Source organism: Schistocerca gregaria, chromosome 1, assembly GCF_023897955.1.
Source record: "Schistocerca gregaria isolate iqSchGreg1 chromosome 1, iqSchGreg1.2, whole genome shotgun sequence".
Classification (NCBI taxonomy): domain Eukaryota; kingdom Metazoa; phylum Arthropoda; class Insecta; order Orthoptera; family Acrididae; genus Schistocerca; species Schistocerca gregaria.
The window spans coordinates 268,935,339-268,960,185 of record NC_064920.1 but is presented as its reverse complement, the minus strand read 5'-3'; the positions used below and the strand labels follow the sequence as shown (position 1 = coordinate 268,960,185).

The window sequence follows — 24,847 nt, the reverse complement described above, 5'->3', positions numbered from 1 at the left end:
CGAACCACAATCATACTATCTCTCTACCATTCCACACCCTAACACCGCGTGGGAAAAACGAGCACCTAAACCTTTCTGTTCGAGCTCTGATTTCTCGTATTTTATTTTGATGATCATTCCTACCTATGTAGGCTGGGCTCAACAAAATATTTTCGCATTCGGAAGAGAAAGTTGGTGACTGAAATTTCGTAAAAAGATCTCGCCGCGACGAAAAACGACTTTGCTGTAATGACTTCCATCCCAATTCGCGTACCCTATCAGCCACACTATCTCCCCTATTACGTGATAATACAAAACGAGCTGCCATTTTTACACCCTTTTTGTGGGGATGTTCACCGCACGTTATGTCGTTACGGTCTTCAGTCCGAAACTGGTTTGATGCAGCTCTCCGAGCTACAGTATCCTGTGCAGACCTCTTCATCTCCGACTTACTACTGGAACTTACATCCTTCTATATTTGCTTACTCTAATGATCTCTTCAACTTCCTCTACGATTATTACCCGCCCACACTACCCGCCCTTGATGTCTCAAAATGCGTCCTATCAACCTATTCCTCCTTCTAGTCAGATTGTGTCACAAATTTCTTTTCTCCCAAGCTCTGTTCAGTGTCATCTCATCGGTTAAGTGAGCTACCCGTCTAATCTTCAGTATTCTCCTATAGTACCTCATTTAAAAATCTTCTATCCTCTTCTTGTCTAGCTGTTTAACATTCATGTTTGACTTCCATACATGACTGAAAAAAAAACCTTACTCCTCCCGAACAAGTCATGGAGGCTGAACCGTACCGACCGACCACCGTGTCATTCTCAGCCCATAGGCGTCACTGGATGCGGATATGGAGGGGTATGTGGTCAGCACACCGCTCTCCCTGCCGTATTTCAGTTTCGGAGACCAACTGCACACATGGCTACATTCGGGAAAGACTTCCTAAGGCTTAAATCAATATTCCATGCTAACAAATTTGTCTTCTTCAGAAACGATTTTTTGAAAACGCCGGTATAGATATTATGTTTTGTCTACTTCGTTCATCGTAGGTTGTTTTGCTGCCCTAACAGCAAAACTCATCTGCTAATTTTAACTACCTCGTTTCATAATCTGATTCACTCTGTATCATTTGATTTTAATTCGATTACATCTCATGACGAGTATTAAATGGCACAACTTTTATTCCATTCAGACCTGTTGTCGATCATCATAAGTGTGAGGTGTGACTCCAGGGGTATAAATACACAGCTGTATTAGTTATGGCAACGAAGCAAACTACCTTCGTACAGTATCTTGAGGAATGCCTAAAAACGTACTATATCCGTTCATGAAGTTTGCTAGATAGCCGGCCTTTGTGGCCGAGCGGTTCTAGGCGCTTCAGTCCGGAACCGCGCTGATGCTATGGTCGCAGGTTCGAATCCTGCCTCGGGCATGGATATGTGTGATGTGCTTAGGTTAGTTAGGCTTAAGTAGTTCTAAGTTCTAGGGGACTGATGACTTCAGATGTTAAGTCACATAGTACTCAGAGCCGTTTTGTCTGTGATACAGTGTCAGCCGGAAGCCACAGAAACCAGTTCGAGTTTTCAATCTGTCCTTCAGTAAGCTGTTACCGCCGGTTCATGCTGACAGTGTCCGTAACCTCTGCCGTTGTAGTCGGTACGTTGTTCGGAGCCAATCGAACAATGCTACTGTCCTGTCTTGTTGTAGTTGTTCAAGAAGGACGCGTGCTTTTCCTTCTTTCCTTCCACAATTGTGCTTATTGCATCAGTCAGGTATGATGACCCCTTGCCCCTATTACCAGTGATTCGACCTTCCTCAGAAGCTGAAAGCTAGCGATAATTTACACTTGCATATTGTCTGGGGTGTAGTGTTTCCTGATTCCCCCCCCCCCCCCTTCCGAAATTTTCCAGTTACGTTAGAAGCAAACTGTTCTTCATATGCAGGAATGGTTTACTTCTGTATTTAAAAAAAAAACTGGAAAAAAGTTCGCATAACAAATCTGACAGGCATTCAAATACTAGCGTCTCTGCTTGTTACTTTTCGGTTAGTGCAACATTCGTGTATAATGCTTTCCACTTCCATCACCCTATATTTCGTCCATCACAGAATATAATAAATACTATCGGCACACAAAATAAATGTCAACAAATATTTGCAGTTGCGGAATATTGAGGATTTCGTTTTAACTTTAAAATGTGTGCAGAGGCAGTAATAAATTTCAGAGAAACCAAATAATTAAATGGCAATGGGAGAACAATTTACTGCAAATACGTTCTAGCTCTTCACAGGATGACAGAAACGGGGAGTCTCCAGAACCAGAAAATAAATGCACAAAACTTTGGCAATGTAGCGAATGAACGTGTATGTGCCTGAAAACATATTGGACCTGCAGGCAAAACGACTTCTACAAACTGAACATAAATGCTAGGTATCATTATGTGGATCCACAAAAAACGACATTTTCCACGGATCCCAGACTCCGTTGCCGCGTTCGCTAACGCATTCCCTTGCTGTGGCATTCGACTCAGCGCGAATGCTGGTAGTGGAGGAAACTGCCGGTAGTGGAGGAAACTGCCGGTGTTATTCATAGCACTAGGCTATATGCTTGCACCGTGTTTCATTCTACAAAACACAGAGACTACCATGACAGCACACTCAGCATAAATCAAAATATATGCTTAAAACCAACTCTCACATAAGCTTGATAATAAGCAAATGTTCGCGCTGGCCCAGCTGCGGTGGCCGAGAGGTTCTAGGCGCTTCAGTCCGGAACCGCGAGACTGATACGGTCGCAGGTTCGAATCCTGCCTCGGGCATGGATGTGGGTGAGTCCTTAGGTTAGTTAGCTTTAAGTAGTTTTAAGTTCTATGTTTTTTTATTTTTATTTTTACTTTTCAATTAAAAAAAAAGTTCTGGGGGCTGATGACAGATGTTAAGTCCCATAGTGCTCATAGGCACCCTGTGTCAATCGCTGAACCATGCCACACAACTCTTTACCTAACAGCGAGCTTCCGGGAGTGCTTCCAAGTTGTTGTTTCCATTTTTTGCACATATCGACTACCACCGAGAGAGGATGCGCTATGGGTAGCACACTGGACTCGCATTCGGGAGGACGACGGTTCAATACCGCGTCAGGCCATCCTGATCTAGATTTATCGTAATTTCCCTATCACTTCAAGCAAATGCCGGGATGGTTCCTTTGACAGGGCACGGCCGAATTCCTTCCCTTATCCGATGAGACCGATGATCTCGCTGTTTGGTGTCTTTACCCCTATCAACCCAATCCGATCGACCACCGACCCAACATTATGTCCCGGTACTGAGAGTTTTGCTATTATCCTATGTGAACTGACTGCCTGGAATCCAACCAAACTGAACTGTTGACGCATGCTTGACGACATACGGAAGATTTGCAGGTCCAGCAAAGACTTTCACTGTCGTCATTCGCAAATACAGTTGTTGGTGGTCCTTGTTCGGAATTGCGAATTCATTCGATGTGTTTCGTTACTGCTGTGGTCGCCATAGTGACTGTACCTTAGGACAAATACGCATGTCTAAAGGAAGACTGTTCCTTTCGACATACATGCACGTCCAAAGGAACCTTGCGTCGTAATCACAATAACGCAGGCCTTGAAAAATCATACGACCAGTTATTTGTCTCTTGCAGCTGTTTATTGTCGACCACGATTCCTGCGGCCGAATAAACTATTCGATGCTCTTTTGTGTCTCAGAACTCGTACTGGTATTCCGTGAAACACATATTCTGTCAGCTTTTGACAAGTGTGGTACTTGTGATGGCCGGTGAGGTTTTAATGAATTAAGTGTTGGAACCCAAGGATATTTAAACTGAGACCGCCTTCCCTGTTTGTTCGATTTTCTGTATTTTTATTTCCATAGACTCCTTAATTATGCTGTCCCACGAGCTTGGCGTCTGTACTACTTTACTGGTCTCTTCACATTATTCGAGGGAGGGCTGGGCGACACCTGATTTCCTTAGTTTCTTTAGTCGGATTTGTCGCTAATATTCCTAAGATCTATCTTTGAACGTTCTGATAGTCTGGTCCATGTACATCATGCCAGCATTCGCATGGAATACGATACACATATCATCCTTCGGAGACCTAAATCGACTATAGCTTTACATGGACAGAACGTAGTGCCCTGGATGCCATGCTTCCGTTGCAGTACACCGAAATTTCCATATATTCCGGCAGCTTAAGATAGATAAACGATTTCCAGCTTCTCTGGAGAAATTTGGAAATTTGTGGTAAGATCTTATGGGACCAAACTCCTAAGGTCAGCGGTCTCTAACCTTACACACTACTTAATCTAACTTAGATAAATTTACGCTAAAGACAACACACACACACGCATGCCAGAGAGAGGACTCGAACCTTCGGCGAAGGGAGCCGCGCGAACCGTGATAGGAATCCCCTGACAGCGCCGCTACCCGACGCGGGGTAAGCTATTCTCTCTTGGTCTCAGTTTTAACCGCTTCCTCAGGGGTTCTTCATGTTAGCTGCGACAATCTGAGTACTCGGCCTTTATGGGCGCTATTCCTAGGCATTGTAATTCTTCGTCAAGGCCTGTTTTGTTTGAAAATGTTTGATCTCTCGAGTTGAAGGCACTAGAATCAGTCGTATTGTAACCAATGTGCTTCTATCGGTACGTGGACGACACATTTGTATTGCGGCTTATGAGGCTGAAACGCTTACAGAGATTCTGGTACATAATATTCTCTATGGAACTTGGAAAACAGGGCCAACTTCCTTTTCGCCTGACATGTCGGCTGAGATAAGAAAGGATGCCAGGATCACAGTGTATACAGGGTGTTACAAAAAGGTATGGCCAAACTTTCAGGAAACATTCCTCACATACAAAGAAAGAAAATATGTTATGTGGACATGTGTCCGGAAACGCTTACTTTCCATGTTAGAGCTCATTTCATTACTTCTCTTCAAATCACATTAATCATCGAATGGAAACACACAGCAACAGAACGTACCAGCTTGACTTCAAACACTTTGTTACAGGAAATGTTCAAAATGTCCTACGTTACCGAGGATACATGCATCCACTCTCTGTCGCATGGAATCCCTGATGCGCTGATGCAGCCCTGGAGAATGGCGTATTGTATCACAGCCGTCAACAATACGAGCATGAAGAGTCTCTACATTTGGTACCGGGGTTGCGTAGACAAGAGCTTTCAAATGCCCCCATAAATGAAAGTCAAGAGGGTTGAGGCCAGGAGAGCGTGGATGCCATGGAATTGGTGCGCCTCTACCAATCCATCGGTCACCGAATCTGTTGTTGAGAAGCGTATGAACACTTCGACTGATATTTGCAGGAGCTCCATCGTGCATCAACCACATGTTGTGTCGTACTTGTAAAGGCACATGTTCTAGAAGCACAGGTAGAGTATCCCATACGAAATCATGATAACGTGCTCCATTGAGCATAGGTGGAAGAACATGGGGCACAATCAAGACATCACCGACAATGCCTGCCCAAACGTTCACAGAAAATCTGTGTTGATGACGTGATTTCACAATTGCGTGCGGATTCTCGTCAGCCGACACATGTTGATTGTGAAAATTTACAAATAGATCACGTTGGAATGAAGCCTCATCCGTAAAGAGAACATTTGCACTGAAATGAGGTTTGACACATTGTTGGATGAAATATTCGCAGAAGTGTACCCGTGGAGGCCAATCAGCTGCTGATAGTGCCTGCACACGCTGTACATCGTACGGAAACAACTGGTTCTACCCGAGCACTCTCCATACAGTGACGTGGTCAACGTTACCTTGTACAGCAGCAACTTCTCTGACGTTTACATTAGGGTTATCGTCAACTGTTCGAAGAATTGCCTCGTCCATTGTAGATGTCTACGTCGTTCTAGGTCTTCCCCAGTCGCGAGTCATAGGCTGGAATGTTCCGTACTCCCTAAGACACCGATCAATTGCTTCGAACGTCTTCCTGTCGGGACACCTTCGTTCTGGAAATCTGTCTCGATACAAACGTACCGCGCCACGGCTATTGCCCCGTGCTAATCCATACATCAAATGTGCATCTGCCAACTCCGCATTAGTAAACATTGCACTGACTGCCAAACCACGTTCGTGATGAACACTAACCTGTTGATGCCACATACTGATATGCTTGATGCTAGTACTGTAGAGCAATGAGTCGCATGTCAACACCAGCACCGATGTCAACATTACCTTCCTTCAATTGGGTCAACTGGTGGTGAATCGAGAAAGTACAGTACATAATGACGAAACAAAAATGAGCTCTAACATGGAAATACGCGTTTCCGCACACATGTCCTCATAACATCTTTTCTTTATTTGTGTGAGGAATGTTTCCTGAAAGTTTGGCTGTACCTTTTTGTAACACCCTGTATAACAAATCTAAGCACCTCTCGAATATAATTAAGCTAGTAAATGCGACGAGGCCACTGTCGTGATGCAAACACCAAGATTCAGGAACAGGATAAATGAGGAGCCTATAGAATTAAAAACGTCAGAAAATTATTAAACATTGAAGACGCATTCAATTTCACTAATTCCCCTAGTTGTAACGTATCTTGTATAATACGTATAATTATATTTTATTTTTATTGTTCGTATAAAGAAATCTTAAGTCTGAAAGAAATCCATGTTGTAGGGTAGCAGCTTACTCACGCAGTATAAAATTCACATCAGTCTTGCCATTGTGTGCCAGCCAGTCCGCTGTAACTAGCTCTGACGTCATAAATGTTGTGCAACACTTTAAAAATCAAGTAAATAACCTGAAACGCTTTTAGCATGTCGGGAGCAATACTAAATCAATATGTGTTGGATATCAGTTCAATAACTTTAACCATTTTCGAAATTTGGATGTTTTTCTGTAAAAATCATTGGCGCAACAGAAAAGACCTAGAAACTTAAAATTTTATAATTAGATTCCTTTTTCATAATCATTTAGTAGAAACAGTATTCCGGATCTCACAAATTAAAATTTTGGTTCAAATTAATGATTTTCTGGTTTTAGTCTTAAAAATTAAGGAAGCAAGAAAAATTAAGTAGGCGAATAAATAAAGCTATGATGTTTAAATTTAAGTAGAAGGGAGATCCGCTGTAGTCATAAAGATGTGAGAAGTTTCAACTGAATAACTAAAAAACTATAGCTATAGCGTGTCTCCAAATGGCAAGTTCAGAGCTCGTCTACTGCCTGTTGTGTAATTAAATTAATTCTCTCGCCCAAAATTTTTAATTTAGCCACGTCATACTTTTATTATGATTACTTACCTGTGTGCTGATTGCACATTTAAATTGAGAGCTTCATCGGCCATTAGCAAAGGAAGCAATGATATATTCGATAACTTAAAGTGATACATTACTAGCCCAGCGGCTAGTCGGGTGAGCGGATTCGATCAGGCATTCCCTTAGCCGTCCGCACCGCGGCTTTATATATAAGAACGCTGCGAGAGAGAGGAGAACCCCAGTTCTCTCCAGACGCTGACTTGCGCACCACCTGTGCCGGGAGTCGCGTCGTGTCGGTATCATTGCTATAAACAGCCTCGGCGGCCGTAATTAGTTACTCAGGATACGCTTAACCATGAAATCGTTTTCGAGTGAAGTGTTAATTCTGGAATGACTTTAATGATCTACCTTCAGTTTGCGTATGTCTTATTTTCATGTGCTGTCGTGGGACAGACTTTCTATCATTATTTAGTGTGGCGTTTGATGAACATTATCATCAAATTATGGCGAGCATTCACTTAAAGATTTAGTCTGAACAGTTATAGTTGCATCAGTACATTAGACTCTGAACTGCTCTTGTATTTGGATTGTGTGGATTCTTTTTGGTTTGTGACTTTCAGAATATAGTGAACATTTTTGAGAGAATAGTTTTTGATTATGAATCCCAGGCAATCTCCTAATTCCTCAGAGCTATAAGCTGTAGCTATAAATGTATTTCTCAGATGAAGTGGGCACTAGGAATTCTAATTAGAGGCTACACGTTTTGCCAATCACTTTCTGGTTGCCAATATTGTAGTTAGAGGCCCAGTGTTGAGAACGGCAATCAACAGCATAAATAAAACAAAACATTTAATAAAACAATAATTCCCATCCACCACCCCACAATGTCACCAATTGTGCCAGTAGCCGCAGAGGTTACAAATCGAAAATTAATTGTACCTTTCTGTTCCATAAATAGTTTTGCAAATGTATTTATTTTTCCTTCAGAAGCGAATGTGTTGAAAATTATTGCAGTTTGTACCTCAGGTGCGGCAACGGTTAAGTAATTGGGTTTCTTCTGCGTTGGAAAATCGTTTTATTTCTTTTATCCTTTTACTACAATGTCTGGGTGGTTATTCTATCAGCTACAGTTATGGTAGCCTATCTGCTACGTTGAATGTTAGTATTGCATGCCATATACGTTTCCTATGTTCGAATTTCACTGGTTGGCTAGATGTGTACTGACGTAAAGTTCATGTTATGAGTAGATATGCCACACCTTTCTGCAAAAGGTCAGATCTTCTTATGTTCACTAGCAATTTTTTGTTCTTAAAGTACACGATAGTCTACAGTAAATATTGTGGGTTACAAGAAATTCGTACATAAACTGTGTGGTGTCACCGCTAGACACCACACTTGCTAGGTGGTAGCCTTTAAATCGGTCGCGGTCCGGTAGTATACGTCGGACCCGCGTATCGCCACTATCAGTGATTGTAGACCGAGCGCCGCCACACGGCAGGTCTGGAGAGACTTCCTATCACTCGCCCCAGTTGTACAGCCGACTTTGCTAGCGATAGTTCACTGAATAAACACACTCTCATTTGCCGAGACGATTGTTAGCTTAGCCTTCAGCTACGTTATTTGCTACGGCATAGCAAGGCGCCATTATCCGTTACTATTGTTATTGTGAGAATCATGTACCGTCCAGACCGACGTTCGTCATTAATGGATTAAAGTTAAGTATTCCACCAGCTACGTCCGTTTTTCTAGATTCTAATTTCCTTGTCTTGTTCCAGACCTCACGCCAGCCTGCGTGAGCTAACTCGCGTGCCTTTCGGCCTCCCCTTAGCAACACGGTGTTGGCTCTCCTGCCAACCACAACATTGGCGTCGAGGCAAAACCGCGTTCTTATCTATATTCCCTTGATTTCCTTGTGTAATGGCTTCGCCACAATCTCCAGATGTACTGTCCGAATTTTATCGCTTACAGAATCAGCAGACGCAGGCCTTACTGGATGCCCCTTGGACAGCAATGCAAAACGATGCGGCCAGCAGCCGCTTTACCGCTAACGCAGCCACAATATGCTGTTATACCCACTTTTCGACCTTTTGATGCTGCAATGGAAAGCTGGACGGAGTGGTCACGCCAATTTGGATTCCATCTCGCCGCCTACAGAATTCAAGGTAACGAGCGGCAGCCTTTTTTGTTATCGTCGGTCGGCGTGACTATGTACCGTGTGATAGTCAAAGTATTTCTCTGACGCGATGTAGCAACTCTGTCCTACGAAGAATTTTTGTCTGCATTAGATACATATTTCAAAGAATCAGTCAATGTAGTTGCGAAACGGTATACCTTCTTCCGTACGAAACGTACGGCAGGTCAGACTAATCGAGAGTGGGTTGCAACCTTGCAAGGCCTTACTAGGGATTGTGCTTTTGAGTGTCAATGTGGACTCCCTTATTCAGATACTATGGTACGTGATGCAATTGGACAGAACGTTTCTGATGTCCGTATAAGGGAACAGATTTTGAAACTAGTAAATCCCTCTCTTCAACAAGTGATGGACATATTGGATCGGCAGGACACACTTGACTTTGCTCAGGACTCATTTGAAACTTCGCCAGCAGTGTGTCAGGTTAACCGGTCCGCCGGGCGAGTTACACGGAGCAGTAAAGAGCCCTCGCGCCCGGCCGCGATGCTGCCGCCAGGCTCTCAGCCACGTGTGCCGCGCTGGCAAGCAAATGCAGTGATCAAATCATGCCCGCGGTGTGCTACTAAGCATTCGCGTGAGCATTGCCCGTCACGCCAAGCTATCTGCTTTTATTGTAATAAAAAAGGACATGTTCAGAGTGTTTGCCAGAAAAAGCTCAGATCGGAAATTCAAAACCGTTCCAGGCCCTTTGCTTAGCGCCGGAATCGGAATCGAACCAAGGATACTCAGGCTGGCGAAACTTCGCCCTTGGAAATTCATGTAGTTCATTCCACTCCGCCACAGTGACTGTGTTCATTCCAAAAATAGAGTGCGTCGACATCGTCGGAACTCCCCTCAAGTCGCAAGTGATTATGTACCAGTGTCAGTTCACATTGCACCAGACAGTCGCTCTTGTCAGCAGGACAATAAACTTTTTGTAGACTTGGACATTAACTGGCAAAGTGATACCATTCCAGCTCGATACCGGAGCTGCAGCTTCACCGATCAATCAGGACACTTACAAACTGCTGGGCACACCTCCGTTGCGAGCCGCAAATGTAAAGTTAACTAGTTATTCCGGTCAAGATATCCCTGTGTTAGGACAGTGCAGCCTTCTTGCAACATACAAAGGACAAACAAAACTTGTATCATTTTACGTCCTTCGTTATTCTTCTGCAGTGAACTTATTTGGTTTTGATTTATTTCGGTTGTTTAACTTGTCTATAGTAAATCAGGTCCTATCAGTGCACCAGACTGTGCCTTCAGGCAGTGTTTCTCGTCTATGTGAAGAATTTGCAGACATTTTTGCACCGGGCCTCGGTTGCGCTAAGAACTATAAATCACATTTGGAACTGAAAGTAAACGCGCAACCGAAATTTTTCAGAGCGCGTAATGTTCCCCACACTTTGCGTGATGAGGTCGCAAAAACATTACACGATTTGGAATCACAAGGTGTAATTGAACGTGTGCAGGTTTCTCTCTGGGCATCACCCTTTGTAATTTTGTCAAAACCTTCCGGAAAGTTGAGACTTTGTGTGGACTTCAAGGCAACAGTGAATCCACAACTAGTGATTGCAACTTTTCCTTTACCCAGCCCGGAAGATCTTTTTTGACAAACTGTGCCCGGGTAAATATTTTTCGAAGTAGGACCTAGCAGATGCGTACTTGCAAATACCGGTGGACAAAGAATCTCAGTGCGATTTGGTGGTTAACACGCATGTTGGGTTGTATCGATTCAAACGATTGCCATTCGGGTGTGCATCCGCCCCTGCATTGTTTCACCAATATCTACAAACTGTTTGTGCGTCGGTCCCTAGTGCAGCAAATTATCTGGACGGTATTGTGATCTCCGGAAAGACGGAGGAAGAACATTTGGCCAATCTCGGAAATTTATTTCAGGTCTTGCGGCGAAATGGTCTTCGCTTGCGGAAGGACAAATGTGTGTTTTTTGCTCGGGACTTGCCCTTCTTGGGACATGTACTCAATGCCCAAGGCATACATCCCAGTCCCACGCACCTTCGTGCCATACAAGACTTGCCGTCTACGCAGAATTTGAAGCAGCTACAGAGTGTGCTGGGAAAAATCAACCATTATCATAAATATATGCTGCATGTCTGTTCCGTTTCAGCTCCGCTTCATCGCTTACGTCGTAAGGGTGTTCCGTTCGTCTGGACGACGGAATGCGAACGCGCCTTTCGCCAGTTGAAAACGGCGTTGCTTTCCAATACATGCCTTACGCCATTCGATCCCCGGAAGCCCCTTTTGTTGATGGTGGATGTATCGGATTTCGGGATCGGTGCTGTGCTTGAGCACAAAGATGGATCGCACGATCACCCTATTGCCTTTGCGTCCAAATTGCTCTCGTCTGCTCAAAGAAATAATTCACATATCGAGAAAGAAGCATTGGCTCTCGTATATCGTGTTACAAAGTTTCATGATTTCTTGTATGGTCGTCGCTTTACCATAATCACAGACCACAAACCGTTGGCATCGCTTTTTCATGCGAGCAAGCCTGTACCTCCACGTACAGCGCAGAAATTCATTCGCTGGTCTATTTTCCTCTCGCAGTACCGCTGCAATATCTTGTATCGGTCCACTGCTAAACACGGAAACGCCGATGCGTTATCCTGCTTGCCTGTTGCTGAGTATAGGGCATTCGATTCCTCCGAACTTGGTTGCATGTTCATTGATGCGGAAACCGATGACGTGGTCGAATCGTTTCCGATTGATTTTCGTCGTGTAGCTACTGCCACAGCTACCGCGCCTGTCCTTGCTCCCGTTCTGCGTTTTGTTGCTACGCTATGGCCCTTGTCAAAGTCACGGATCGGGGACCCGTGGTTCGCCGATATTTTGCTCACAAGGAGAGACTTTTTGTAAGACGTGGTGTTTTGCTTTTGCATTCTGATAATGATCAGTCCACGGTCGTGGTACCACGTTCGTTACAGTCCTCTGTCTTACAGCTTCTCCACCAAGGACATTGGGGTATAGTGAGAACGAAGCACCTTGCTCGTCAGCACTGTACTTGGTTCGGAATCGATGCCGCGATTACGAATACGTGCTCTTCTTGCATGGTGTGTGCCGAACAACAGTCAGCACCACCGCGGAAATTCTTTGCATGGCCAAAAGCCACTTCCCCTTGGCAACACTTACACATCGATTTTTCTGGTCCATTCTGGAATGCTCGATGGTTGGTTGTGATAGATTCATTCAGTAATTTTCCTTTTGTTGTCCGGATGTCTTCCACGACGTCATCTGCCACCATCCAAGCGTTATCCGCTATCTTTTGCATTGAAGGTATTCCACAGACTATTGTTTCCGACAATGGCCCACAATTCATGTCCGCACAATTTCAGTCATTCTGCAAGGCCAATGGTATTCAACATCTGACGTCCGCGCAGTTTTCGCCACAGTCAAACGGTGCCGCTGAACGATTTGTCAGGACTTTTAAGTCACAGATGTTGAAGTTGAAAGAGCCGCATTCTCGGGAGGGCGAATTATTGCTCTTTCTGTCCGCGTATCGCTCTCAGCCCGAAGATGGTCGCTCGCCGGCTGAGTTGCTCCACGGTCGTCATCATCGAACCCTGATGTCTTTGCTACATCCGCCGCATCAGGTTCCTGTGCAGCGGCAGACATCTGCTTTTGCTCCAGGCGACGTTGTCTTCTATCGCCACTATCGAGGTTCACGGCGTTAGCTCGAAGGGCGCATTCTTCGCTGCCTTGGCAGCGCTATGTATCTGGGTTTGGGGGCCTCTGGTGAGGTGAGTGGGCATCTCAATCAGCTGCGCCTTTGTCGTCGCACGGGATCTGCTGCTCTTCGTCTGCTTTCAGTGACGGTGACATCCGGTCAGCGCCCTGGGGACCCATCCACTGCCTCGCCTCAGCCCCAGGTGTTACCGACGCTGCCTTCCATTTTGCCCCATGGCGACGCGCCGCCGCCGCCGCCGCCACCGCCGCCGCCGCCGCCGCCACCGCCTGTTCTCCCGCCGGCGCCGCCCGCAGCGGACGCGTCGCTGCAACCGCCGGGCGCCTCCCTGGGTAACGCGCCGCCGATCGCTTCCCGTGCCCAGTTGTCCTCCGACATGGAACTCTTGCCCGCTCCGGACCATATATCGTCTTCGCCCGTCGGGTGCCCCGGCCCGATGGAGGTCGACCCTTCGGCCCCTCCTGTCTCTCTACGGGCGCATACACCGCAAGTTGGCGTGCACCCTGGAGCAGGTTTTCAGGCGTTTCCTAGCTCCCCGCGGTCCGAATGGCAGGGTGCAGATTGCACAGTCTCGCCTGTTATTAGGCTCCCCACCTCGTCGCATACGTCAACATGGGGTCCTCCCCACGGCGGGCGGAAGCCTTATGCCACAACCGTACGCAGATTTGCGTGGGAGAGATGTGGTGTCACCGCTAGACACCACACTTGTTAGGTGGTAGCCTTTAAATCGGCCGGGGTCCAGTAGTATACGTCGGACCCGCGTGTCGCCACTATCAGCGATTGCAGACCGAGCGCTGCCACACGGCTGGTCTAGAGAGACTTCCTAGCACTCGCCCCAGTTGTAACAGTCGACTTTGCTAGCGATGGTTCACTGAATAAACACACTCTCATTTGCCGATACGATTGTTAGCTTAGCCTTCAGCTACGTTATTTGCTACGGCATAGCAAGGCGCCATTATCCGTTACTATTGATATTGTGAGAATCATGTACCATCCAGACCGACGTTCGTCATTAATGGATTAAAGTTAAGTATTCCACCAGCTACGTCCGTTTTTCTAAATTCTAATTTCCTTTTCCTGTTCCAGACCTCACGCCAGCCTGCGTGAGCTAACTCGCGTGCCTTTCGGCCTCCCCTTAGCAACACGGTGTTGGCTCTCCTGCCAACCACAAAACTGTTCGGTAATGAAGCAGTGCACGCCGAGTTCGTTTGTCAGAAAAAAGTGGTGTCTTCTTCTTGTTGTTGCTGCAATTTATTGCGCTACTGACCTTTTCCTTTGTAAAAATAATTCTACAGACCAATAGGAACAATGAAGTTGGGCTTTTGCTTTCAGAAGACCTTGGCAAACTCAACAGCGTAAATTTATGCATTCTTGGGGTGCTTTAATCGCATGGTGTACACCATCGTCTAATAAATACGGCCAGAATACACTCTGGTGCCAAAATTTTTACCGCTTTTGTGGCGCGGAGTGGCCGTGCGGTCTATTGCTCCTTGCCACAGTTAGCGCGGCTCCCCTCGTCGGTGATAGTAGTCCTCCCTCGATCATGGTTTTGTGTGTTGTTTTTTAGTGTAAGATAATTTAAGTTAAATTAAGTAGTGTGTAAGTCTAGGGATCGATGACCTCAGTGGTTTGATCCTATAGGAACTTACCAATTTTTTTTTTTTTTTTTGTTACCGTTTGACAGATGGAGCTACACTAGCGCTCCAAGAGGTGAGAAAGCTATCAGTTACGTGGGTTGTACAAATAATGTTTGTTTTTAATTATGTTTCACTTAATTAGCGGAATAGTGGTTATGTTTAGTTACCAATAGACGTGAATTATTTAAAAATACATGTAACAACAGCCTTATCACACTGATAAGCTACAACTCATTCATGAAGAAGTACTTTCGTTTATGTCCATATCTGCGGCTCATTCTTCTAATAGCAAAAGACTATAAACTCATTTCATGCATGAATAGCAATTAGTTCTGTTAGTGGATGTTATTATTATCCTATGCACTTTCCTCGACACTTTAAAAATTTTTTATGGAGTCCAATGAGTCACCGTTCATATATTTCACTTGACTTTCTAATACAAGAATAATTTTGTAAATGTAATTACTTTTGCTTCAAACGCAAATGTGCTGAAGATTCTTGCTCAGATTGTGCAACAATCGTGGAACTGGTTTCTCCTGTGTTGGAAACAGTTTTGTTGCTTTTGACGATTTACTATTGCCTCTGTGTGGTTTACCCTTAAGCTAAAGTCGTGATGCGTTATTTGAGACGTTGAATAATGTAGGAATTACATTCCATACAAGATTCCTAGGCTACACATTCACTGATTTGGCTGAAAATATAGCGCACAAAATTCTGCTTTGCTGTACAGATTTGTAACGTCTTTCCCTAAAAGGTCAGGTTTTCTGGTGTTCACTAGCAATTATGTGTTACTTAAGGAAAATGACATTAGCCAGTAAATGTCTATAGTGCGTTACACCAGAAACGTAACTAAACTGTCCTGTAACGCAACGTTTCGTATCTGCCATGGTCCTCGGGAAACTAAATAATCTTATAGTTATTGTCGATTTTTATGTCACTGCATACATAACCAACTGTAAAAACTATGATACTGATAAATATAAATATTGGTAGTAGCACTCACCGATATCGTATTCAGAAATATCTCCTGCTGGCTGCTCGGGGCGTTGCTATCGTGGGGGGTAACAAAAACAAAACGGAATGTCGCGACAATTATTTTAGACTACGCCATATATTAAGTATACATGGAAGAATCCTGGACATACTAAAAGGTATTACGTAGATTATATGATGGTAAGACAAAGATTTAGGAATCAGGTTTTAAATTGTAGGACACTTCCTAGGGCATATGTGGACTCTGACTACAATCTATTGGTTATGACCTGTAGATTAAAACTGAAGAAAGTGCAAAAAAGAGCGAATTTAAGAACATGGGATCTGGATAAGCTGAAAGAACCAGAGGTTGTACAGAGTTTCAAGGAGAGCATAAGGGAACAATTGACAGGAATGGGGGAAAGAAACACAGTAGAAGAAGAATGGGTAGCTCTGAGGGATGAAGTAGTGACGGCACCAGAGGATAAAGTAGGTAAAAAGACGGGGGCTGCTAGAAATCCTTCGGTAACAGAAGAAATATTGAATTTAACTGATGAAAGGAGAAAAAATAAAAATGCAGTAAATGAAGCATGCAAAAAGGAATACAAACGTCTCAAGAATGAGATCGACAGGAAGTGCAAAATGGCTAAGCAGGGATGGCTAGAGGACAAATGTAGGGATGTAGAAGCTTATCTCACTAGGGGTAAGATAGATACTGCCTACAGGAAAATTAAAGATACCTTTGGAGAGAAGAGAACCACTTGTATGACTATCAAGAGCTCAGATGGAAACCCAGTTCTAAGCAAAGAAGGGAAGGCAGAAAGGTGGAAGCAGCATATAGAGGGTTTATACAAGGGTGATGTACTTGAGGACAATATTATGGAAATGGAAGAGGATGTAGATGAAGACGAAACGGGAGATAAGATACTGCGTGAAGAGTTTGACAGAGCACTGAAAGACCTGAGTCGAAACAAGGCCCCCGGAGTAGACAACATTCCTTTAGAACTACTGACGGCCTTGGGAGAGCCAGTCATGACAATACTCTACCAGCTGGTGAGCAAGATGTATGAGACAGGCGAAATACCCTCAGACTTCAAGAAGAATATAATAATTCCAATCCCAAAGGAAGCATGTGCTGACAGATGTGAAAATTACCGAACTATCAGTTTAATGAGTCACAGCTGCAAAATACTAACGCAAATTCTTTACAGACGAATGGAAAAACTGGTAGGTTCGGACCTCGGGGAGGATCAGTTTGGATTCCGTAGAAATGTTGGAAAACGTGAGGCAATACTGACCTTACGACTTAAGTTAGACGAAAGATTAAGAAAAGGCAAACCTACGTTTCTAGCATTTGTAGACTTGGAGAAAGCTTTTGACAATGTTGACTGAAATACTCTCTTTCAAATTCTGAAGGTGGCAGGGGTAAAATACAGGGAGCGAAAGGCTATATACAATTTGTACAGAAACCAGATGGCAGTTATAAGAGTCGAGGGGCATGAAAGGGAAGCAGTGCTTGGGAAAGGAGTGAGACAGGGTTGTAGCCACTCCCCGATGTTATTCAATCTGTATATTGAGCAAGCAGTAAAGGAAAGAAAAGAACAATTCCGAGTTGGTTTTAAAATTCATGGAGAAGAAGTAAAAACTTTGAGGTTCGCCGATGACATTGTAATTCTGTCAGAGACAGCAAAGGACCTGAAGAGAAGTTGAACGGAATGGACAGTGTCTTGAAAGGAGGACATAAGATGAACATCAACAAAAGCAAAACGAGGATAATGGAATGTAGTCAAATTAAATAGGGTGATGCTGAGGGAATTAGATTAGGAAATGAGACACTTGAAGTAGTAAAGGAGTTTTGCTATTTAGGAAGTTAAATAACTCATGATGGTCGAAGTAGAGAGGATATAAAATGTAGACTGGCAATGGCAAGGAAAGCGTTTCTGAAGAAGAGAAATTAGTTAACATCGAGTATACATTTAAGTGTCAGGAAGTCATTTCTGAAAGTATTTGTATGGAGGTAGCCATGTATGGAAGTGTAACATGGACGATAACTAGTTTGGACAAGAAGAGAATAGAAGCTTTCGAAATGTGGTGCTACAGAGGAATGCTGAAGATAAGGTGCATAGATCACGTAACTAATGAGGAGGTATTGAATAGGATTGGGGAGAAGAGACGTTTGTGGCACAACTTGACTAGAAGAAGGGATCGGTTGGTAGGACATGTTTTGAGGCATCAAGGGATCACAAATTTAGCATTGGAGGGCAGCGTGAAGGGTAAAAATCGTAGAGGGAGACCAAGAGATGAATCCACTAAGCAGATTCAGAGGGATGTAGGTTGTAGTAGGTACTGGGAGATGAAGAAGCTTGCACAGGACAGAGTAGCATGGAGAGATGCATCAAACCAGTCGCAGGACTGAAGACAACAACAACATATATTAAGTAATATAATTAAGTTCCTCTGATCTTCTCTTCAAACTTTTCCAACTTGTAAGGTGTACATGTTGCAAACCCCGTAAAATATAAGATTTATCGAATAATGTTTATCACTTTAGTAGTTCAAAATGGCTCTGAGCACTATGTGACTTAACTGCTGAGGTCATCAGTCTCCTAGAACTTAGAACCACTTAAACCTAACCTAAGGGCATCATACACATCCATGCCCGAGGCAGGATTCGAACCTACGACCGTAGCGGTCGCGCCTAGAACCGCTCGGTCAACCCGGCCGGCTCACTTTAGTAGTTTACAGTGTTTGCAGGTTTTACAGAAACCTTGTATCACGACCATATTAATTTTATTTGATGAGATTAAATTTTCAGATGAATGTGTCAGGAATTCTGCTAATATTATTTGAAAACAAAACGACCAAATGCTCATTGCATCGTGTTATTACTTAAAATGTCGAATCTGCAGATTTATTTTGCACGAAGTCGGGACTAATGTTGGAAGTCAATATAGTACTTTTACGGCCAACGAACATTCAATAAAAGATAGTGTACAATAGTCTTCAGCACCTGATACATCGAAAATGATAATACGGCGTAGCCTTAAAGTATAATGACAGTGATACTGCATAACAAAGAATCTGACTGGTTTTTGATGCTTATTCTAGTACTAACCATATCGTGTGTTTGCATTTGTGAATTGTCATTTCCGAGGCAATCCTTGATTCATACACTGCATACTTTTTACACGCCATAAACATTTCTCCCCATTCGTATCTGCTAGGGAGGGAAGATACGTTGCAAGGTACGGCACCATGTTTGTTAAACTCTCGTTAGCCATTTCATACAGCAGAAGAGACAAACTCTGAGAGAATTTAATTAACACACAGTATCAGTATGAGTACTGGAAGTCAAAAGAGAATCAAAGGACGTAGTGGGTGGTGAGTGTCGGGAATCGAACTCGCCTATGAATAGTTGTGTGAGACGAACAGTAGTACATAGTCTGGTTGCAGTCAAGGCAGCGGATACCCATAACAGTAAAACTCGCAGGACCTGAAGAAGATCATCGTGCATAAAGTGGAAACAACTAGGCAGAACATTCAGCAGCACACTATAAATCAATCATGTCGCGAAAACCTGAGAGATCATAACTATTTACATTACTGTACTTCTAATAGCTTCCGGAAATGATCAATACAACGAAATACGTAATACAGAAAGCATAGGGCAAAGTTTTAGTTACTTTATATACAGGAGATGAACGTACTGATATTTTTTAAATTTATTTATCTACGCTAGCAATGTAAAGACATTGAACATTATATCACCAAAATCCTTTGTCCCCAGTCAAACATATAAAAGAAGTTTGTTGTTATAAACTCGCACACTGCCACTTGTTTTGCGTAAGATATCACTTTCTAGGGACACATTGGAAGGTCTAACATTACTATCGCGCTAACAAGCGACGAAATGAATTTCCGTAGTAATGGGAGGGCACTCAGTACTTTGGTCACGGAGGAATATAATATATTTCGAGGATAGCAACGTAATGGTAATTTAGAATTTCTGTACCATACCGTCTGGTTCTCTGCCAGTCAGCTTCGGGAATATTCAAGGGAAATTTCTGTAAGATGTCTGTTCCCACTTGGATAAAATGACCTCGGACTTCTTGCAGTGTCAGCTTTACGAATAACTTCAGTGTTTAGTTAAGGTTCTTCATAGTCATCGGCAGAAGTAACTAACTTACGTGAATTTTTTCTGCGAGTAAAACACAATAAGTGAGTAATACGTCGTTTTGTAACTGCCATTTGCATGATATTGTTACTGAAGTGATCCGACTAAGCTTATATTCTTTGTCCTTGCAATTTCTCAGTTTTATTCCAGAAACTGGCTAAATGACGGTAGTGAAATCATGGCCCGTAATATAAAATTTTCCTGAAGGACCAAGGTGAGGATGAAATCCGTTAAAAAAAAATATTGTCTAATTTTATGCCAGTACCGTGCACTGGTATTGTTGAATATTGAAAGAGTGAAGTTGGGAGGAAACCGAAGACAGTAAGGAAACCCTGAATCATCAGTGAGATGCTCTAGAAGACGGAGGAAAGGAGGAAGCGTAAAACTTTTAATTAATAAGAATGCAGACCTTAACAGCACACTCAGGAGATAAGAAGACAAAGGGCAAGGCTACTACATAGAAGAAATGTGCGGCGAAATATAGGATCAACAAAGAAGCGGAAGGTACAACCTCATGTGCCAGAAAACGAAGGAGACGGGAGGGAGCGAGAACAAAGGACCTTAGGAGTACATGACTCAAGGAGGCAAGCAGAGGCGCTGGAAACATGAAAAGAATACCTAAATGTACTTTACGATATGGAACGTCGTCCGCAAGACAGCGAAATTATACAGAGGAAATTATTGACTAAGACGGAAAAGGTCCCAGTATATTGACAGCCGAAGAAGAGAAAGCGATTAAGGAGATTAAGAAATCTACAGGAGGCCGCGACATAACGGTGGATTTGCTGAAAGAAATCCGAAACGGAGGGTTGTAATCGGTGACGCAACTAGTCAACAGAATGTAAGAAATTTGCGAATGGCGTAAGGACTCTTTCAACTACATCTACATCAATACTCCGCAAGTACCGAGGAAGGTACCTTGAGTACCTCTATCGGTTCTTCCTTCTATTCCAGTCTCGTATTGTTCGTGGAAAGAAGGATTGTCGGTATGCTTCTGTGTGGGCTCTAACCTCTCTGATATTATCCTCATGGTCTCTTCGCGAGATATATGCAGGAGGGAGCAATATACTGCTTGACACTTCGGTGAAGGTATGTTCTCGAAACTTTAACAAAAGCCCGTACCGAGCTACTGAGCGTCTCTCCTGCAGAGTCTTCCACTGGAGTTTATCTATCATCTCCGCAACGCTTTCGCGATTACTAAATGATCCTGTAACGAAGCGCGATGCTCTCCGTTGGATCTTCTCTATCTCTTCTATCGAACCTATCTGGTACGGATCCCAAACTGCTGAGTAGTATTCAAGCAGTGAGCAAACAAGCGTACTGTAACCTACTTCCTTTGTTTTCGGATTGCATTTCCTTAGGATTCTTCCAATAAATCTCACTCTGGCATCTGCTTTACCGACGATCAACTTTATATGAATATTCCATTTTAAATCATTCCTAATGCGTACTCCCAGATTATTTATGGAATTAACTGCTTCCAGTTGCTGATCTGCTATTTTGTAGCTAAATGACAAGGGATCTATCTTTCTATGTATTCGCAGCACATTACACTTGTCTACATTGAGATTCAATTGCCATTCCTAGCACAATGCGGCAATTCGCTGCAGATCCTACTGCATTTCAGTACAATTTTCCATTGTTACAACCTCTCGATACACCACAGCATCATCTGCAAGAAGCCTCAGTGAACTTCCCATGTCATCCACCCGGTCATTTGTGTATATTGTGAATAGCAACGGTCCTATGACACTCCCCTGCGGCACACCAGAAATAACTCTTACTTCGGAAGACTTCTCTCCATTGAAAAAGACAGGCTGCGTTCTGTTATCTAGGAACTCCTCAATCCAATCACACAATTGATCTGATAGTCCATGTGCTCTTACTTAGTTCATTAAACGACTGTGGGGAACTGTATCGAACGCCTTGCGGAAGTCAAGCAACACGGCATCTACTTGTGAACCCGTGTCTATGGCTCCCTGAGTCTCGTGGACGAATAGCGCGACCTGGGTTTCACACGACCGTCTTTTTCGAAACCCATGCTGACTTCTACAGTCTAGATTTCTAGTCTCCAGAAAAGTAATTATACTCGAACATAATACGTGTTCCAAAATTCTACAACTGATCGACGTTAGAGATATAGGTCTATAGTTCTGCACATCTGTTCGACGTCTCTTCTTGAAAACCGGGATGACCTGTGCCCTTTTCCAATCCTTTGGAACGTTTCGCTCTTGTAGAGACCTACGGTACACCGCTGCAAGAAGGGGGGCAAGTCCCTTCGCGTACTCTGTGTAAAATCGAACTGGTATCCCATCAGGTCCATTGACCTTTCCTCTTTTGAGCGATTTTAATTGTTTCTCTTTCCCTCCGTCGTCAATTTCGATATCTACCATTTTGTCATCTGTGCGACAATCTAGAGAAGGAACTACAGTGCAGTCTTCTTCTGTGAAACAGCTTTGGAAGAAGACATTTAGCATTTCTGCCTTTAGTCTGTCATCCTCTGTTTCAGTACCATTTTGGTCACAGAGTGTCTGGACATTTTGTTTTGATCCGCCTACCGCTTTGACATAAGACCAAAATTTCTTAAGATTTTTTGCCAAGTCAGTACATAGAACTTTACTTTCGAATTCATTGAACGCCTCTGCATAGCCCTCCTCACACTACATTGCGCTTCGCGCAATTTTTGTTTTTCTGCAAGGCTTTGACTATATTTATGTTTGCTGTGAAGTTCCCTTTGGACACCGCAGTGGTTGCTGTCAAAAGAAACAACAAGTCAACAAATATAGTGACCACAGAACTGTCAGTCTGATCTCGCACGTGGCGAAGATCATTGCTTGAGTACTCAACAGACGGCTGAAACGAAATACTGAAGAAGTATTGGCAGAGGACCAGTTTAGAACTAGAGAAAGAGAACTAACCAGTAACGCCATGCTCAGGGTGTGTATTTTGTCAGTGTTTTTGCTGTTAACGAAGAAGTTCGCGCTTGTTTTATAGTGTGGCATAAGACCTTCGGCAAAGTCTGCTGGATAAAATTGATGAGCATCCTGAATAAGCAAGGAATACGCTGAAGAGATTAGACACTAATTGTCAACTTGTGCCTGCGAAAAAAAGAAAAAGTGCGATTGAATTTCAGCGTGGAATTAGGAAAAGGAATCAGGTAAGGATATAGTCTACCGTCGAAAGACTTAAATCTGTATGGAAAATGACATACGAGGGAAGCTTTGAACGGATACGGCAACTTCAGGATATGAAGATGATTCATTAACATCATCAAGTAAGCAAATGTTCTCCAAAAATCACAGAGCAGTGTGACATAAGACGAATCGGCTGGTGTAATCCCAAAGTGGATATGGGATGGTAATCAACATTGAGAAATCAAAAGTTATGCGAATATGAAAACGGGAGAAAACTTTGAGGATTACTGTCGACAATCGAGAACGGGAGAATATGAAACATTTGAAGTTGACCACTGCAGAATTTGAATAAGTGTCGCATTCAACAAGAAGAGGAGTTGACGATGGAATTAAGGGAGCTTCGAATTAAGAAAGGAACCGGAGCGATGCAGTGTATGGAGCAAAGACGTGGACCATGATAAAAATACAGAAAAAAATGTCTGCAAAGTTTTGAAATGTGGCGCTGAAGAAAAATAGAGGAGATCAAGCGGACAGTGGATGAGAGACAATGACGAACTGAGAAGAGTAGGAGAGAGGAATGCTGTTCTGAGTACAACTCTTGAGAAGAACGCCAGCTGAATCGAACACATGGTAGACACGAGGTGCCCATAAACGACGTTACCGAACGGAAGACGAAGAATTAGAAGAAGAATTCATCATCAGAATGAAATGACAGATGGAAGGGCATATAGCCGATTGAAGAAACTAAAGACACCGAATATTGGCGTCAGAAATTCTCCGTTCGAAGACACGGACATGCCACTAGCAGAATACTAAATAATAATCCGATATTTTATTGGCGTCATCGCATTATATATATTTCAAGGAATTTTTAAACCCTGACAAAGACGGATTCTGTTGAAAGGTCAAAAACCCAACAGACGTTTTCTGTAACTTTCAGTGTTAGTCACCACCTTACATGCACTACTGAAGCCACGGTCCTCGTTTAATTTCTGTACATTTTAATTTTAGCGCCCTTTTTGATGACACAATTTCAGTGAGTTGCAATTGTTTAGTTGTCAATGTAACGGAAGCAGAAAACAGGAATTCCAATATGAGATTTTCATTGTGCAGTGGAGTCGGCGCTGATATGAAACTTTGTGGTAAGTTAAAACTTTGTGCCGGACAGAGACTCGAACTCAGGACTTTTGTCTATCACGGGCAAGTGCTCTACCATCTAAGCTACCCAAGGACGACTCACACCCCGTCCTGACAGCTTTACTTCTGCCAGTACCTCGTCTGCTACCTTCCAAACTTTACAGAAGCTCTCCTGCGAAAGTTGCAAAACCAGCACCTTGCAGAACTAGCACTCCTGAAAGAAAGGATATTGCGGAGACATGTCTTAGCCACAGCCGGGGGGGAATATATCCAGAATGAGATTTTCACTCTGCAGCGGAGTGTGCGCTGATATGAAACTTCGTGGCAGATTAAAACTTTGTGCCTGACCGAGATTCCTATTCTGGGTCCCGAGTTCAAATCTCGTTCCGGCAAACATTTTTGATCTGCCCAGAAATTTTGAGGAATTCAAATATTTTACATAAAATTATTTTCGAACTGTGGTCACGGAAGTGCACCGTCGTCAGCCGCAACGAGTCGTACAGCGCAGAGTAGGTTTTATAATGGTAGCTGTGAATAAACTGCTGGTTGCATCTGTTAGACAGCTGGAATATAGCCTTTACAAGGACTAGTGCTTAGTAACAGAGAGAAATTTCCCGGAACTTATAAATGTACGTGATTTATCACTTCCGTCCTGTAGGAGCACTGTTCTGAAATTTACTATGCTCG

The 24,847-nt window shown here is 43.4% G+C and overlaps 1 protein-coding gene across 8 annotated transcripts in view; it reads right to left on the bottom strand.

The window, feature by feature from the left end:
- Positions 1 to 24,847, bottom strand: part of LOC126340356 (serine/arginine repetitive matrix protein 1-like) — a 535,554-nt gene that overhangs the window by 34,065 nt on the left and 476,642 nt on the right. The gene's annotated exons all lie outside the window — the stretch shown is intronic.